The sequence below is a fragment of the Solanum lycopersicum genome, chromosome 12, assembly GCF_036512215.1.
Source record: "Solanum lycopersicum chromosome 12, SLM_r2.1".
In the NCBI taxonomy this organism is placed as follows: domain Eukaryota; kingdom Viridiplantae; phylum Streptophyta; class Magnoliopsida; order Solanales; family Solanaceae; genus Solanum; species Solanum lycopersicum.
The window spans coordinates 61,035,313-61,050,617 of NC_090811.1; positions in this window are offsets into that span (position 1 = coordinate 61,035,313).

A 15,305-nucleotide genomic window follows, 5' to 3' on the forward strand; every position below is an offset into this window, starting at 1 on the left:
GGATGTCACGAACCGACACGTAGAATGAGGGGATCAGGTGTTACGAACCGACACGTAGAATTAGGGGATCGGGTGTCACGAACTGATACGTAGAATTAAGGGATCAGAGTGTCACGTTCCGACACCAGGATAGTAGAGGATCGGAGTGTCACATTCTGACACCAGGATAATAACGAGAATGAATATTGAGGGGATCGGAGTGTCACGTACCGACACAAGAGGAATAAAGAGAATGAATCTTGAATTATGTTAATATACTCAAGTTGAAGAACCTAATTCCTAAATGAGTATGGTGTGGAGGCTTGAGTCTTCATAGATGTGTTTTGGTGTTGTTGCAAATGACTCTTGACTTATTGATTGTCACCTGTTAAGTATTGTGGTCGATTTTATGTTATTGTTCAATATATATTGCTTTCTATTCTGAGTTGGCCGATGATACCCACTTAATATGTGTTCCTTGTACTGACCCCTACTTGTAATTTTCCTTTTTGTTATTTGTGGAGTGCAGCAAACGTACCATCAACTTCAACTCGTCCTCAACTCTAGCCATTCTTCATCACACCAGATTTCAGGGTGAGCTAACACTTCTAGCTTGGACTGGATCTTATTCTTCACGTCTTGATGCCTTGAAGTTCTGGCATGGACTAGCTGTTTATTTATTTTAGTTTCTTAGATACTCTTAGATTTAGCAATTTGAGGATAGATGTTCTTGTGGTGATGACTTCCAGATTTTGGGAATAATAAGTATTGAGTTTTAGAAGTTATTTAATCGATTTTCATTAATGAGTTTTAAGTCTTCCGCATTATATTTTGTTTATTATGGTTGAAATGTTGGGGTTTAGATTGGTTGGTTCGCTCACATAGTAGGATAAGTGTGGGTGCCACTCGCGGCTCGTTTTGGATCGTGACATTTTGGCAACTATCTAACTACCTTTGGAAAATGGCTTAAAATATCCTTAAAGTATTGGAATGATACAAAATTACCCTTCATCCATCTATTGTCTCTAAAATACCCTTTCATCCACCTACTGGATCCAAAACGTCCTTGTCATTCACTTTTGGGTTCAAAATTGACCAGTTCTTTAATTGTTTTAAAATTAAACTCTTTAAATATTTTATAAAATACTTGGCATTCAACTATTAGTTATAATTTAATTTATTAATATAATTTATAAATCAATCCACTACCCACTCATTACTAACTAAACCTCACCCAATTAATAATCCAATTCTAATTTCAAAATCGTCATAAACAATACTTAAACACGATAAAATTATCGATTCCTGAAAATGACATCCAAAATTATTTGAGTCCGAATCGAAGCCCCAATTAAATTTAAGTTGAGTTGCTTATTTAGCAAGACACTTTCAATAGGATTCTCTTTCAAGATTGAATTAGAAATTTGTGATTAAATGTAAAGAAGTAATATCTCCCGAGTTAATTCATGCACTTTTTTAAATATAATATTATTAAAACCTTTAATATATAATTTTAAAAAACTTACCTATGAGGTAACATCACATAAGTGAGACGTAACAATAATTAAGATGAACATAGTCACACTTTTATGTTTATCGGTAATTTTAATTTAGGCACTTGAATGTATGATAATTTAGTTCTATAGATATTTTTGCCTCAAATTTTTAAAAATACTCAATTGATTTGCATTAATAATGTGACGAGTTTATTTATTTGGAGGGGTTTAATTATTAATGGGTGGGTAGTGGATTGATTTATAAATTATGCTAATAAGTTAAATTATAATGAAAAGTTGAGCGCCACGTATTTAAAAAAATATTTAAATAGTTTAAATATAAAACCGTTAAATTAGTGATCAGTTTTGAACCAAAAGGTGGATGACAAAGGTATTTTGGACCTAATAGGTAGATGAGAAGGGTATTTTAGAGTCAATAGATGGATGGAGGGTAATTTTATATCATTCCAATACTTTGAGGGTATTATAGGGCCTTTTCCGAACTGCCTTTGATAGTACAGTCAATTAATGCTAAATTAAATGTTGTTCCAACAGTGATATGTTGAAGTTTTACCCTCTTCTTAAAAAGTCTGGTCGTCAAGTTACCATCAACAACAATAATAGTTATATAGGGTCGTCTAGTTTGCAAATAGAGTTATAGATTTTGAATTACAATTTTGGAATTATGTTAATTCATCTAAGAAGTAAGATAAAATAATAGTAGTAAATTGAATAGGATAAGATAGAATAGCAAAGATTAAGATTGAGAAATCATATTATATCATATATTATATATATTATTAAATTAAAAGTTAGAAGCTCTCAACTTCAAAATTGAATTGCTGTAACGACCATTTTCGGTCGTTTTGAGCACTAGAACTTTTTTATGTCAGAAAATACTTTTCGATAGATTCTAATGAATATTTTGGACTGTTCCAAATTATAATTATGAAATTAATGGGGTGTTTTTTAATAGTTATTTAGGTGGTGGTTAAAGCTAATAACATTAAAATTAATAATGGGTTACTTTCATTGTTATATTTGTAATTAATCATAGAAGTAATAGGGTTTGTCATTTTCTTGTGTGGAGTTAGAAAAGAAAAGAGGGAAATTGAAAAGAGAAGTTCCGCCGCATATCGAAGTTAATACATGTAAAAAATTTTAAGTGATTCTTTGCATTTTGTTTACATAAAGTGCATTAAATTGTGAATTACATTTATTATCATATTATATATATACAAAAGATGGTTGGGAAATTGTTACGTGACAACATGATGATTGGTCAAAATTCTAGGTAGAATTGACTTCAACTATTTATTATTATTATATTATAAAGTGGAGTATTAAATGGGCATAGATGTAGCAATAGTGCTCATGTGCAGGTTGAGGGAGAAGTTATAGAAAAACAGAATAGGTAGCACACCTCAATATTTATATATTAAAATTTGGACTGGTCACGGCCTCAAAGAACTGTTGTAAATGATTTCACGATTTTAATTCTTTCTTCGTAGTTGGGGAAAACGGTTAGTATTACTTACATAAATCTTTCTATGTTCTATATTTATTTGGCTATATGAGGATGAATAAAATAGTTTAAGGTGTATGTGATTGGAAAGTGGAGATCAAACAATTATGAGGTGACACGATGACTATTAGCCAAAGTTGAGTTTTAGACGTTGTTGTTAGTCTGCCACTAGTTTTGTAACTAGTGGCTTCCATAGTAATATGTTAAAATAATTTTTTCTCATATTATAGACTATTTTTTAGATATATTGATATAGGTAATTAAACATTAAGTGTAGTGAATTACATAAATTTCATTAAAGTTGGGCTAAATGGAGGAATAAAGACTTACCTTTAGGTTTGAACTTTAAGAAAATGATTGTAAAATTAGGTGAATTGATGGGTATAGGTTAGGTTATGGTTTATTTCAATTTGATAGATAAACCCTAAATAGCGATTGATATATATTGAGTGATATTGTAAAGTCTCCTATGTGCTTGATTGTATGGTTATATGTTTTGATTGTGTGGTTTGTGGTTGGCCTAAAATTATGAGACTGTTGAATTTCTAATCTTGAACCCTCTCTATTAAAATGACGCCTTGAATAATGAAGACTTGATGAAATAAAATAATGAGATAATTGGATCGGAGTGTCACGTTCTGACACGGTATTATGGGATCGGAGTGTCACGTACCGACACGGTATATGGGATCGGAGTGTCACGTTCCGACACAATAACATTAAAGAAAAGGAATCTTGAGGTAACTTAATGTACTTAATCTCAAAGAACCTATTTTCCAAATGAGTATGGTGTGGAGGGATGAGTCCTTATAGGTGTGCTTGATGTTGTGATTGATGGTGTACCTATTATGGTGTTCTTTTCAATGTTTCATATGTTTGTTGCTTGCCACCTGTTAAGTATTGTAGTTGATTTTATGTTATTATTCAATGTATATTGGTTTATATTTTGAAGTGGCCGATGATACCTACTCAGTACGTGTTCATTGTACTGACCCCTACTTGTATTTTCTTCTTTATTCTTTTGTGGAGTGCAGCAAGTGTACCATCGACTTCGACTCACCTTCAGCTCTAGCCAGTCTCCAGCACATCAGAGTTCAGGGTGAGCTATTAATTCTAGCTTGTGCTGGATTCTCTCATTCACATCTTGATGTCTTTGAACTTCGAACATGGACCATATTTTTGCTTATTTTGGTTTCTTAAACACTCTTAGATTTGGTAATTTGGAAATAGATGTCCTTGATGTGATGACTATCAGATTTTGGGATGATGAGTATTAAACTTTAGAAATTTATTTAAATTGGTTGCTTAGTATCTTTTGGATCTTCGGCATTATTTATATTATTTACAATTGAACTATTGGTATATGTTGGGATTTAGATGTGTTGGTTCGCCCACCTAAGGAGGTAAGTGTGGGTGCCACTCATGAATCATTTTGGAACGTGACAAACTTGGTATCAGAGCGTTAGGTATGCTACTCAGCTTTTCTTTAGTCCACAAGAGCGGATTCGTCGTTTTGTGAAAGGATTGAGGTCAGATTTGCTGATTCCAGCCTTACAGGTAGCTGTTGCAGCAAAATACTTTCAGGAAGTGGTTGATTTTGTGATAGAGGTAGATGGGGTGAAGCCAGACAACTTCACCACGGCATCGACATTTAAGAAGTTTCATAAAGGAGGTAAGTTTAGTGGTTCTTACGCCAGAGGGCAGAGTTCAGGAGTTTATCCAGCCATTCCTATTCAGTCTTCATTGCAGGCTTCAGCTGGGGGTCCGTCGCATGCCAGTCAGCCTTTTTCTGAGTTTGGTGGTTATCTCCAGACTTTTTCATTTTCACAAAGACCTATACTTGACTCCAGGACTTGTTATGGATGTAGAGAGGCTGGACATATTAGGAAATATGTCCTAAAAAAAGTTACAGATCCCTATTAGTTAGAGGTAGAGGTGGTCATGGTAGAAGACGTCATTCTGGAGGACGTGGTGGCCAAGGTAATGGCGGTCACCAGTTCAGTCGTGGTGGCAGGCAGGTTGGAACTACTGTAGCAGCTTGGTAGGGTCAATGGAAAGACAAGTGATAGGGCCCATTGTTATGCTTTCCCTGGGAGGTCTGAAGCAGAGACATCTGATGTTGTTATCACAGGTACTCTTTTAGTCTGTGATTGCATGGATTCTGTATTGTTTGATCCTGGATCCACATATTCATATGTATCTTCATCTTTTGCTACTGGTCTTGATTTATATTGTGATTTGCTTGACATGCCTATTCGTGTCTCTACTCCTGTGGGTGAGTCTGTGATAGTTGAGAAGGTGTATAGGTCATGCCTTGTAACTTTTGTGGGAGCAATACTTATGTAGATTTTATTATTCTAGAGATGGCTGATTTTGATGTAATTCTGGGTATGACTTGACTTTCTCCAAATTTTGCAATCTTAGATTGTAATGCTAAAACTGTGACATTGGTCAATCCTGGGACAGATTCGCTAATGTGGAGGGTGACTATATTTCCACTTCAGTTCGTATTATCTCTTTTCTTCGTGATAATAGGATGGTGAGTGATGGTTATTTAGCTTACTTGGCACATCTCAGGGATGATACTTCCAAAGTACCTTCGATTGAGTCTGTTTTGATAGTCCGTGAGTTTCTGGATGTGTTTCCTGCAGACCTTCCTAGTATGCCACCGGATACTGATATTGATTTTTGTATTGACCTGGAGCCGGGTATGATACGACTCATATACGAACGAGGAAATGAAGACAATTACATAATAGGAGAAGCATTATTGTAGTTTCAATTTTCTTCATATTTCACTCACATACGTTCTAAGTATAATCAGATGAAATATACTTTTATTATTTAATTCTTTCTAGAAATTTAATGCGTAAGTCGTAGCAACAACTTCTTTAAATAAATAGGAGTAATCGTTTTGACAACTCAGTTATTTCAAATTTTTAATTTTGAATATTATAGATATAAATTTTTAATTTTGAACATTATAGATAAATTTTTGCCAACACACGTGTATCCTATATAAAGTGATATAAAATGTTTTAAATAACTAAAATATAGAAAATCATCTTACAATTAAATTATAATAATATCATTCATTTTTATAAGAAAAGTTCGAATATTTGAGATCTTCTCTTTGATACCAACATGTGTTAGAAATTGAAATATGATAGCATATTATCTTTCGCCGAGCTAAAAGAGAGATGAAAATACTTCTTATTTTAAAATTTTATAATTATGAAGGAAACGATGTATATTATTATCTAACATACGAATCATTTATAAGACAAAATTCATAAAAAAGAAAAAAATTGAAAAGACAATAGTTATTAGTAAAGTTATAATATAAATGAAGGTTGCAATTAACCTTCAATATTGTTATTTTCATTATAAAGGAATATCAAACATTGAATGCTACGAACTGAATTTTTTTAAAAGATTAGCTTTGGATATGGAAAGATGGGTGACAACTTGGATGTCAAAATGTATGAAAAGTTAAAAATTGAATTTCGCTTCTCCAAATAAGATAAAAGAAAAAATACAAATATAAATGAAAAAATCATATCATGACTTCTTCCATGAAAGGAGTAATTTATTGTTAATCTTATTAAACGTTACATTTCTATCTCAATTATTTGTTTTTTCTATCTTACACATTCCTTAAAAAATATTAATTAACAGAAGTAGATTAAAAAAAATAATACATTACACTCTTACACGCCCTTTAAAAATTAACTCAACATATATAAGTAACAAAATCTTAAAACAAATTAAATAATTTTTATCATCAATTAATCTAGTACAATAATGTAATAAAAAAAAGAACAAGAAAATTACATTTTTAAAAGTTATAAATTACTTTGCAAAAGTATATTAATAATGTCATGATCTTATGCATGTTGTATTTTACTTCAAATAAGAGAAACTATATAATAAAATTAAAAATAAAACATATCTAATTGTTTTATGTACAATGATGTCTACTTCATGGTAGGTGTATATCGAGAGTGTCATGATCTTATGTGTGATCATTTATTTTACATTTGAAGAAGAGAAATTATATACTAATTAAAATAAAAAAAATAACTAATTGATTTTAGTCTTCACATAAACCAATCTATTAAAATTGTTCTTCAAATACTTTATCCACAAATATTTCACAGGACTTGTATGTCTCTAAATGTTATTCACTCTAATATCATGGATATTTATCATATATTATTATAAGTGGGAAGAGTTTGACCAAAAAGTTGATTTACCGTTTTAACACTACAGTTTTAAGAAATATTAACTTATTATAAATTAGCTGATAATTCCATACCTAATTTAATACTCCAGAAACCAAGTGTTGCCTCAGAATCATGGTTTAACGTAAAAGAAACATACAGTTTGTGCTCAAAATCGTTCATCAGCCTCATCATTCAACGTAACAGAAACATAGAGTTTTTGCTCAAACTCCTCGATTAGTGCAATAAACCTTTTCAGACCCTCAAGTTTAGCTGATCGAAAGATTTTTCAGATACTTCTGACGTCTATACAAATGTCACCAATAATTTGTTATTGTCCATTAATCTGTTACTCTTTTATGTGCCTCAATCAAGTATATCATTGTCAGATAAGAAAATATTTCTCCTCAGATTGTTGCTTAATTAATAGGCACAATTAATAAAGTACTCTGTGACTGTTGTTTAATCAATAAGTACGATCTGTGAAGTAAAACTTCTATGTTTTACTTCTTGATTCTGCTTAAAATATACGAGTCTAACATGAAGTTTTCTTTCAAGCAAAAATAAAGTCAGAAACTGGAGTAAGAAAGTTCGCTAAGATGACAAGCAGCTATCTACAATCCTCCACAAGATGCCTCTGTAACAAAGAGAATGGAAGGTATCAAAAAAATCTGGGCTCATAACCTACAAAAATTTGTAGAAACAAGGGGTGAGTACCAAATCACGCGGTACCCAACAGGCGAACCTCTAAGGTAACAAATACGGGTACTCTTTACACCTTAGCTGAACCTCCACACTACAAACAACTCACAGTTTACCAAACACACAACTCAATAACCACACTCTATTAGTTTACATATTCTCAATAACAACTCAATATTAACCAGTCACAATTTTCACAGAGAAACACTAACAATATCAGCAAACCATGTATTCAAGTTCATCAATAATAAAAATGTGTAATGCCATGAGATGAAATGTCAAGCATAGTGATGCATGTCTTTCCTAACGATACACACCCGCTGTCTCTCAGTCTGGCATTCATGGGGGACATATTTGTCCATGCATCTATCGCGGATAACGACACGACCCTAGATAATAGTAACCATCGCGGTGCGCGATACGTCCCTCGAAATATAATATCCGTCGCGGTGCGTGATACGACCCTCGAAATGGTATATCCTCTCATCACCTAACTCTTATCACAATCATGTTTCAAATGCAGTGTGAATTACATACTAAAATAAAAATGACGAGATAGCCATTTTGATAAAAACGCACAATTTGCTATAAGGAATACAACACCAACAAATAAGCAACAAGTCTCCAAATCATTCTCAACACCACACAAGAAAATACACGAATTTCATACGCTTAACAAGAGTTTAGAAATCCACTTGTCTGAACCCCGTAATAATAATTACTCTTAGACTTGAGACTTTCATTTTCGTTGAGCTTCCGAACAAAAGGAATCTATTCAAATATATATTCATAATAAGGTTTCAGAACTAACAACTCTCACACTTTTATGTGTTTAACCTTGACCTAAAAATTTACTCCAAATTTATAATCAAGTTCATAAATTTTGATGTCAATTAACATTTCAATTATGATATTTCCCAAATTTCAAGCCTAGGGTTAAATCTCAATATTTCCAAGTATCATATAAAATTAATGATATCATACAATCAAATATACCTAATATTTAATTAGGTATCTCAATATGCCAAAATTTGATTCATACTATACAATGAAATTTTTAACTTAAAAAATATGCGGAGCTAACTTATAGTATAAAGAGTTATAACAGTAAAACCCATTAGAATAAATTGATACCCTTTGACATAAGATATCACACATATTCGTGATCTTCAATCATCGCCACATGATCACAATAATTGTTTTCCCTTATTTTCCTCTCAAGGGAACATAAATATAGGCATTTACTATAACCCTAATTTTATTTTTATCTTTTTTCCATTCAATAAGAATTTTCCAAAGTGTTAAACTTCATCAAACTTTTCGATAACATTTTAAGAAAAACTTGCAGTTCATCTAATTTACTAACCGTGATTTCTCATACAAACTTAAACCTTACCTGCTGACAACCTCACGTGAATATCCCACTAAAATTTGTACCCCAAATTTCCAAGCCCGCGTGCATCAACATTAATTGAAAGGCAATAAATTATAAATATCAATTTAATACTCCTTCCCCTCTAACTTACAATACATTCATTAATTCATGAATATACAAGTCATTATGGGACTAAAGAGTTTAATGAATTCAATTTTGAGGTTCTTACCTGAAGTTCATAATTTGTCGCCGCCACCGTCATTTCCTCCTTTTCCTTTTCAGTTCTTTTCCAAATTAATTGTTAATTAAAACTGAAAAGATTCACTAAGTTTATTTCTAATACATGGCCTAATGGCATAGGGTTTTAATATATGACCACTTTAGCCCACTAACTATCAATTGAGTCAGTTATCTATAATTATCCATCAATTAATTAACTGAAGTTAAATGAATAATCCAAATTTTTAAAAATGACATTTTGAGTCATTACATTATCCACCACTAAAAATCATGTTCTTCCTCGAACATAATGTAAAAGAAAGTACTTGAAGCTTCAAAAAGTTGGGGACATCAGGCACGCATGTCAGACTCAGTCTCCCAAGTTGTCTCTCCCACTGATCGGTGCTTTCATTGCACCTTTACTAAAGCTATCTCTTTGGTCCTAAGCTTTTGAACCTGCCTATCCAAAATTGCTACTCCTCCTCAAATGTCAAGTCTGATCCTAACTCCATAGAGTCAAGTGAAAGCACATGAGATTCATCCGGAATATACGTCCGAAGCATAGAGACATAGAAAACAGGATGAACTGCCGACAAACTAGGTGGAAAGGCCAACTTATAGGCCTTCTCTCCCACTCGGCTCAAAATCTATAAAGGTCCAATGAACCTAGTGCTGAGCTTGCCCTTCTTTCCAAACCTCATCACACCCTTCATGGGTGATACTTAGAGCCAAACATGATCACCCTCCATTAACACTAAGTCTCTAACTCTCCGATCTGCATAACTCTTCTGTCAACTCTAAGCTGTCAATAATCTATACTGAATCATACGGACTTGCTCCATAGCATCTCCAAGCAAGTCGGTATCCAAAGAGTCCATCTCCGCCGAATCAAACCAACCGATCGAAGACCTACACCATCTTCCATACAACGCCTCAAATGGGGAAATATGGATACTAGAGTGATAATTGTTATTATAGGCAAACTCCGCTAAGGTTAAATGTCAATCCCATCTATCTCCGAATCGATCACACACGCTCGGAGCGTATCTTCCAACACTTGAATTGTTCGCCCAGACTGACCATCCGTCTGAGGGTGAAAGGTTATATTCATATCTAACTGAGTACCCAAACCATGTTGTAATGTCTTCAAAAAGTGAGAAGTAAATAGTGAACCTCGATCTAATATGATAGAAATAGGAACTTCATGTAGTTGCACAATCTGACTGATATATAGCTAGGATAGCTTTTCTGTCGTATACTTCACCCAAATCGGAATAAAGTGGGCAGACTTGGTCAGCCTATCAGCAACAACCCAAATAGAGTCATAACCACCCACTGTGGTAGGCACACCCACAACAAAGTCCATAGTAATTCACTCCTACTTCCAAGTAGGAATAGGCATCCTCTGAGATACACCTCCGGGCCGCTGGTGCTCACACTTGACCTGCTGGCAAGTCAAACACCTCGAAACAAAGTCTAAAATATCTATCTTCAACCCACACCACAAGTAATGCTCATAATACATCTTTGCCGCCCCCGTATGGATGGAATATCGAGATACGATGGGCCTCCTCAAGAATTAAATTTAATCAAATCGCCCGTTTTAGGCACACAAATCTTGCCTCCGATCCTCAAGACGCCATTAGAATCAAGGAAAGCCTCTTTGGCTTTCCCTCTCAATACTGTGTCTCGAATGAGACATAACTTCTCATCATCAAACTGGTGCGCACGGATCTGCTCGACTAAATAAGATCGAGCCTCAATAAAAGCAATCATCGCATCACTCTCCTCTGAAATCTGCAATCAGACAAGACTGTTAGCTAACATCTGAACATCTCTAGCCAATGGTCTCTCCTCAATACTAAGAGATGCAAGACTCCCCATGCTATGAGTCTTCCTACTCAAAGCATCGGCCACAACATTGGCCTTCCCCGGATGATACAGAATGGTCACATCATAGTCCTTCAGCAACTCAAGCCATCTCCGCTGCCTCAAGTTTAAATCCCTCTGAGTAAAGATATATTGAAGACTCCGATTATCAGTGAAGATCTCATAATGTACTCCATACAAATAATGACGCCATAACTTAAGTACAAATACCACAGTTGACAACTCCAAATCATGAGTAGGGTAGTTCTTCTCATGGGACTTCAATTAACTAGAAGCATAAGCAATCACTTTCCCCTTCTGCATCAACACACCACCCAATCCAACTCTTGAAGCATCACAATGCACTGTAAAGTCTACACCCTCCTCAGGTAGAGTCAACACAGGAGCTGAGGTCAACAAAGTCTTGAGTTTTTGAAAGCTCTGCTCAAACTAATCAGACCACTGAAAATGCACATCCTGTCGAGTCAACCTAGTTAATTGAGCTGCAATAGTAGAGAAACTCTGAACAAATCGTCGATAATAGCCTGCCAATCCCATAAAACTCCGAATCTCAGTAGGTGAAGTAGATCGCGTCCAGCCTCTAACTGCCTCAATCTTGGCCGGATCTACTATAATACCCTCCTTGGATATCACGTGTTTCAAGAATGCCACAGAAGTAATCCAGAACTCACACTTTGAGAACTTGGCATACAACTTCTCTTCTCTAAACCTTTGAAGTATAATCCTCAGGTGTCTAACATGGTCCTCCTTAGTCTTGGAGTAAACCAAGATGTCATCGATGAAAACAATCACAAAATAATCAAGGTATGGTCGAAACACCTCATTCATCAACTCCATGAATGTTGCAGGGGCATTAGTCAATCCGAAAAACATCACTAGGAACTCATAATGCCCATACCGAGTCCGAAAAGCTGTCTTGGGGATATCTGATGCTCTAATCTTCAACTGATGATACCCAGACCTCAAATCAATCTTAGAGAACAATGATGCTCCATGTAATTGATCAAATAAGTCATTAATACGCGCAAGAGGATACTTATTCTTCACTGTTACTTTGTTCAACTGTCTGTAATCAATACACATCTTCATAGTCCCATCCTTTTTCTTCACAAACAATGCAGGGGCACCCCAAGGTGATACACTAGGGCGAATAAAGCCCTTACTCAATAAATCCTGCAACTGATCTTTAAATTCTTTCAACTCTGCTGGGGCCATACGATATGGAGGGATAGAAATAGGCTTAGTGTCCAGCTCTAAATCAATAGCGAAATCGATATCCCTATCGGGAGGAACACCTGGAGGATCATAAGAAAATACATCGAGAAACTCCTGAACCACGCGAACAGAGTCCATGGGAGGTGTTTCAACACTAGCATCCCGAATAAAATCTAAGTAAGACAAACACTCCCTCTCCACCAATCTCTGAGCACGAATATAAGAGATGACCTTGCTAGGATAAGAACCACTAACACTCTTCCATTCAGCCCTCAGAACAGCAGGCATTGCTAAAGTTATAGACTTAGCATTACAATAAAGGACAACATGATAAGGAGAATGTCAATCCATATCCAAGATAACATCAAAGTCTACCATCCCCAGAATAATTATGTCTACCCAAGTGTCATACCCATCCAAAGAAACAAGACAGGATCGATACACTCGATACACCACTAAGGACTTACCCACGGGTGTAGAAACATGAATAGGTACAGTCATGCTATCACATATCATATCAAATTCAACAGCAAAATATGTAGACACATAAGAGAATGTAGAACTTGGATCAAACAACACAAACGCAGTCGATGGCATACTGGGATGATACTTGTAATACCAACATTAGAGGTCTCCGCCTCAGGTCTCCCCGCGAAAGCATAGCAGTGGCCTCCTCGTCCACCTCCAGCCTGGGTGGTACCTCTACCGCCACTCTGCTGAGCTGCAACACCACTACTAGAAACTCTATCACCTCTACCTGACTGAACTCTGCCACGACCTTTACCATGTGGTGTTGGTGGTCTAGTCTGGAATGAAGAATTAGGTCTAGGCCCATCACGACCCCTTTGAGAAGTACACTACCGTATTAGGTGATCGGGATCTCCACAAGTAAAACAAAATCTCTGACCTGGAAACTTCTATGTGGACCCTGAAAACCCACTATAATTGCCTCGCCCTAACCCGGGCTATAATAACCCCTAGATGTCTGGACACCCTCAAATATCGGCATAGATGCATGAATAGGTCCCCGCTGCAGAAAAGAACCACTTACTCTCTGTGATCGCCTACCTCCAAATGAGGCACCACAAAACTGACTTGATATATGGGCCCTTTTAGGGTCCCCAAACTCCTCTATCTCAATCAATTCCGCCTCTTTCGTGGCGCTCACAATGGACTGGAAAGAAGCCCCCTCCCTAGATGTCGGAAACACAGCTGACCTGATAGAGAAAGTCAATCCCCTCACAAATCTGCGGATCCTCTTTGTCTCATTTGGAATAATGGCTAACGCATGCTAGACAACTGGCAAAAACGCGTCTCATACTTTGTAACCGATAAACCATCATGTCTCAGACTACCAAACCTCAAGTAACTCTCCTCTCTCACGCTCCAAGGGATAAAACAATCTTGGAATGCACTAGCAAACTGCTCCCAAGTCACTAGAGGAGATCCAACTGGCAAAACCCCCAAATAAGTCCTCCACCAGTCTCTCGCTGGCCCATGAAGCTGGGGTGTAGTATATCAAACTCCATGTGACTCAGCTAATCCAACCACCTCTAGTAACTCTCGGCAGGTAGTTAGAAACTCATGAGCATCCTCGCTCTTCCCATCCTGAAACTGAGGTGGGTCCATCTTTCGAAATCTCTCATACCTACGCTGCTCATCCTCTGTCAGAACAACCAGTGGTGCAACTTGACCCCCAACTGTTGGTGCAACATCATTCTGAACCGCGGGATCGACGTGTAGTTGCCCCACCGCATCCTGAACAACTGAGCTTGCTGGTGTTCTTGGGTCTGAGCCTCCTCTCTAGTACAAGAGTCATGTGATGTGGCAGTTGCACCACCACCCTGAGAAAAGCCCTCTAGCACACTTAACACCCTCAATAGTGTATCCTGAAGCAAAGGTGTGACTACAGGCTCTGGAGGAATCTGGTCCTCTCTACCATCAATCTGGGGTTCTGGGGAGACCTCTCTAGCACGACCTCTCACTGGTGCTACTCCACGGACACGACCTCTGGCTACTGTCGTACTACTAGCACGACCTCTCACTGGTGCTACTCCACGGCCACGACCTCTGGCTACTGTCGTACTACTAGCATGACCTCTAGCTCGAGATCTACCCCTCCCCCTAGCTGGGGCCTCAACAACTGCCTTGGGAAGTGCCTTCCCTCTACCACCAGTAGCATTAGTTCTAGTCCTCGTCATCTGTCAAAAGAGCATACAACAACTCAGTACTAAAGGAGGTAACTACGCACGATGGGAAAGAATGAACAAAAGGAAGTTTCCTAGTAATCTTTATAGCCTCTCAGATTTAAGTACAGACGTCTCCGTACTGATCCTTGAGACTCTACGTAGACTTGGCTTGTATACACATGAGACCTATGAACTTGGGGCTCTAATACTACCCAAAAACGGGCGTGATGGCACTCGTCTTATCCCTCCAAGACAAGTCAGTCTAACCTAATAATTTTGATAAAATGCAGAAATAAAACCAAAGTCTGATAACGATTACTAATACGGAAACAATTCAACTGAATTTAATTCCCAAGACCTGGTAGTCACGTGCACAAGCCTCTAATGTAAATACTAGAATTGAAATAAAGATACGAGTCTAACATTAAGTTGTCTTTCAAGTAAAAACAAAGTCGTAAACTGGAGTATGAAAGTTCGCTGAGATGACAAGAA